Genomic DNA, 5,282 nt, shown 5'->3' on the forward strand with positions numbered 1-5,282 from the left:
CTGTTTTATTAAAAGGACGTCAACTGAATAAATAGACAACATAAACAGGAAGTGAGGATGCCTTGTATAAAACAACATCATAGGATAAACAGACATTATGCCCTGAGGATTATATAAATAAAAAAGACAACTGTTAATAATTATTTTATTAACAATTGTCTTTTTAATCTATTTAAACTTGTCTTAATGAAAAAAGAAAAAAAAAAGAAAGAATTTAAGAAAAAAAAGTGATCCGAAAGTAATAATAATAATAATTTAGAGAAGAAGCGTACCCTTCCTTGATGAGTCCCTAGACTCCTTGAAGGCGTCACGTAATACTAATCATCATCATCATCATCATCATCATCATGCATATCAAGGATTTAAGTTTAGCATGGCCTCTTCCGGCCTTAGAAGTCATCGTTGAATCGTTTAAGAGGACGTCCTGATTTTCTTTTTTCCTAATGGCTTGTATTTTAAGGTTTGTTTTGGTAATTTTTCTGTTTTCATTCTTTGAACGTGTTCCATCCATTTATGTTTATATTTTTTAATTTTTTTCTATTACTGGTTCTTGGTTTAATTCTTTCATAATTTCTTCATTTCTTTTGTGATCAAATAGGGTATTTAGAAAAGAAGCGTACCCTCCCTTCATGAGTCCCTAGACTCCTTGAAGGTGTCACGTAATACTAATAATAACAATAATAATTTTGCAAAGGCCTTTGATAAATTGCTACATGACAAGCTAGTACATTGGGACGGATGGGCCTGAACGGTAGATTAGTTCGCTGGATTGAAGATTGGTTGTCTGCTAGCTATCAGCAAGTTGTTAGGGAGGACGATATCCCAGAAGAGGAAAGTTACTAGTGGTGCATCCCAATGGCCAGTTTTGGGTACACTACTGTTTAATTTGTAGGTAAATGATATTGGGAGAGGTCTGAAAGTAATATACAGTCTTTGCTGATGATGCAAAGTTGTGCAGAGCTATCAGGAGTAGAATGGATACTGTGGCTTTGCAAGAACACTTAAATACACTGGTTGAATAGGTAAATGAGTGGGAATATCAATTCAATGTTGCAAAGTTTTGAATTTTGGGAAGCAAAGATGAGATGTAGATTACACAATTGGTGGCATTATTTTGAAAAAAGGTAGAGGAGATGTGAGAACTTAAAATTTTGGGGACATTTTGTTAAAATTGTGAGGACAGCACACCAGATAATGGGAATGAAGCAGAGGGTACTGACTTCTAGAAGTAAGGTTCCCTTGTGGTTATGGTTCCCTTGTATAAGACTTTAATCCGGCCACATATGGATTACTATACCTAGATTTGGTCACCTGGTTTTTCAAAAAGATGGAGTTGTATTGGAAAAGGTCCAGAGATGAATAATTAAGGTGATTTCTGGTCTCTGGAATGCTGAGTATGAAGACAAATTGAGAAAACGCAATTTGCCACAATTGGTGGATAAAAGGAAGAAAGGGAATATGATCGTGACATGTAAGCTGTTAAGAAGTTATTACCAGATTAATGTCAAAGAGGTTCTGTGTAGAATCGGTGAAGATAAAGAGAGAAAAAAGAGATTATCCTTGAATGTATAAGGAGGGGGTAAGCAAAGGGGTGAGGAGAAGGTTTTTAGAAAGGTTTTTTTTGCTCGAGAGTGTGGGGAGCACGGAGATGGTGAATATATTTAAGGTGCGGTATGATAAACTGCGTATGTATAACAGTGGGACCTCCCACAATGAGTCTTTTGACTCCATGGAGGTTTAATTATTTAATAATAATAATAATAATAATAATAATAATAATAATAATAATAATAATAATAATGAAAAGTGAGCCGCTGTAGCTCAGTGGAAGAAGCATGTGTACTCCATGGTGCTTGACTGCCCGAAGGAAGACATAGGTTCAAATCTAGTCACTGAGTAGGGGAACATTTTATAAGCATTTCTTCTACTGGTTCCCAAGTTAGTCGGTCCCTTGCAAGAGCGAGCGGGTTCTCCCAGAAACTTGGATTTTTCTTCCTGAAAACCCAAGAAAATCAACCATAGAATCCAAACTATCTCAGACAATAAATTATAGTGTTATGATTAGGGACCTCGAGATAGCGGCTCTTGTGAGCCACCTCTCTTCGCTGGATGCCAGATATTGTTAGTGATAGTTTTGGGCAGCTATCTCTAACTGAACTCCAATGGAGATTGAACACCCCCTCAGTCTCCAAAAAAAGTTAGAAATGCCTAAATCTGCTTCACCTACTCCCTCCCTGTAAAGGAATAAAAACGTTAGCAGTTTTTTATTTTCTTTTTTATTTTCTAATAATGCAATAAAGTAATCCGAACAAGGAACTACACCGAGGAAACAAATATTTGTTTATTATGCAACTAAATGGAAACGGCAATTAAAGTTTCCAGTAAACCATTGACGAGAAAATATTCAAAGTGGAAAAAAAGACAACTTTTTTACCAAAAATACATTAATAAAGATGTCCTGGAAAATAATGCTATCTTAAAATAGAAAAAAAGATGCATGTCTACTGACAAGAGATGGGACAAACAATTAATAAAAGAAAATGCAGAATCTACAAACAACAGGGAAGTCTTTAATGAAGCAAGTAATTTCTTTTTTATGCAGAAAGTTTTGATCTAGTAAGTTTTGACGTACTCTCACACTTAACAAATATCCCTCGAAGAGATGCGATTGAATTACTTCATAATGATTTTGCTCTTGATATTGTAAAATTATTTGACTTTGTCATTAATTCAGGATTCTTTAGTAACCAGAATAAACTCTATGAAGAGATAGAGAAAACAGCTATGGAAGTTTTCCTTTTCCCAAATCTTGCTAATTATTTTATGGAACATTTCGAACAACATATTTTGGGCGTTTCTTCACTTAAAACACCGATTTGGTACAAAAATATTGATAATGTGAAAACCGAGTTTTTAGTTGAAAAAATTAGCTGAATCAGAAAGCGACTGACTCAGGAACCAATCGAAGAAAAGCTAACAAAAAATTCATTTAAGTACTATGGATGAAAATACCATTTCTAAGGGTTATAAAAGCTTTCAAGTTTATTCTGGAATAAATAAAAATCTTCTTCTTCTTCTTCTGTTCCGTCTAAGATGGGTTGAGTCTTCTCTTGAGCAGGATCTTCCAATCTTTTCTATTCCTTGCTGTTCGAAAAAGTTCCTTATATGTTCTGCATCCCAAAATGTTCTTTATTGATTTCAGCCAGGTAATTCTTGGTCTTCCAGGTCTTCATTTTTCAGTTGCAAAAGTATTGATTAGTATGCTAGGAAGTCTGTCTGCGTCCATGCATACAGTGGGGCCAAACCATCGCAGTTGTTGTATTCTAATTTTTTCTATTATTGTCTTTTTCTACAATAATTCTTGTCTGACTGTGCTGTTTGTTTTCTTTTCTATCCAACCTTGTTCAATTTATTTTTCTTAAGCATTTCATTTCAAGTGCCTGCAGTTTTTCCTGCAGTCTTTTCTAAACTGTCCGCGCTTCTCCTCCAAAGATGACTGTTGGTATAATTATTAATTCATATAATTTGATTATGGCTTGCCTAGAATATCTTGTTTGTTTTCCAGATTTTCTGAAATTTTCCCATGGTGGTCCATTCTATTGCTATGCTGTGTTTGATTGTTTAGAGTTCATCTATTGTTTCTGTTAGTTTTGATCCAAGATATATGAAGTTGTCTACTTGTTTTATTTGTTCTCCATTTAGGGTGGTTGAGATGGTAGTTCTGTTCCTCCCTATTTTCATCACTATTGTCTTTTGTATATTTATTGTCGTATCATATGTTATACAGGTTTCTTTGGGCTTGTTTATCAAGCTCTGTAGTTCATTTTGGGTTCTTACAATAACGACGAGATCATCCGCACATTTGATATTATTTATGTTTTAACAATTGACATTGATTCCAGGCTCATAGTCTATTGCCGTCTTTACAACTTATCTAGATATATGTTGAATAGCCATGGGGATAATGGGCATCCTTGCATTACTCCTTTTTGGATCTCTATGGGTTCTGTTGTGAGTGTGTCCTTTTTAACTATTGCATTTGTTTTAGAGTAATATTTTAACAGAAGCTGTATTATATATTTGTCTATTGCTTTTTCTAGTAGAACATTAAGAAGGATTCTCTATCGAAAGCTTATTGAAAGTCCACAAAACAACAATATAGTTCGTTATGGTCTTCCCATAAAAGCTCTGCTGGTTGGTGCAATGTGAAAATCTGGTCTATTGTTCGGAAACCAGCTTGTTCTATGCCTATCAGCTCTTCATAGGTGTTTTTTAATCTATTTTCTATAATTCTCACGAATATTTTATAGGTGTGCGAGAGTAAATTGATTGGTTTTTAATTCTTGCAGTCTCTTTTGTCACCTATCTTGTATATTGGGATGAACTTTCCAGTTCTCCAGTCATCTGGAATCTCTCCTGTTTGTAGTATTTTATTGAATAGGGTTGTTAAATATTCTATTGATGTGCTATTTCCATATGACCACAGTTAAGTAGAGATAGTATCAATTCCTGGTGCTTTATTGTGCTCTGTTTTATTGCGTATCTAACTTCTTGTAAAATTTTCGGGTGATCATTATTTTCTTCTATAGTTGGCATTGCAGTTTTGTTTCCTTGGTAAAAGACAGTCTTCAAATGGTTTGACCATATTTTTCTTATATCTTCAATATTCCCAATTTCAGTCATCTTGTTCTTTATCATTGTTACTGCTTTTGCTGAGAATAACACTGTTTGTTTTCTTTCGTCCCAGTATTTTCCGCTGTTCTGAAAGATAGAGGGTTTTAATTTCATGCACATGTGTTCTAAAAATCGACTTCTGCTTGAGCTGTCTTTTAGTTTTGATAGGTCGATGGTTCCTTCTTTTCTGGTATTGTTTTTCCTGTTGAATTTTATCTTCACTTTGGCAGTTAATATTTCGTTGTCAGTGTCGAAATATAACTAAGAAATTCACAATTTAGCCAAACAAATAAAATAAATACAAACAGCTAAAAACTTTCTTCAAGAGCGATTAGTAGAATTGAACCCTCTATTTTCTTTCTTAAGGGATTTAACATCATCGAAGTTATCATCAGAATATGTAGGAAGGCTGGTATGAAAAGTTCTCGGCCTCGATCATACATTTTTATTACTATTATTACCATTATTATTATGGGCGACTCCAGGGAGTCCTTATATTCATAGAGGGAGGCCTAAACATCATCTCCACACAACTATACGACATTCGCACAGTATCTATAATACCTTCCCTTGAACTCCCTCACCGTCATAGCACCCACAACAGATGC

Source organism: Typopeltis vanoorti, chromosome 17, assembly GCF_054136105.1.
Source record: "Typopeltis vanoorti isolate ZY-2024b chromosome 17, IOZ_Tvanoo_1.0, whole genome shotgun sequence".
NCBI lineage: Eukaryota > Metazoa > Arthropoda > Arachnida > Uropygi > Thelyphonidae > Typopeltis > Typopeltis vanoorti.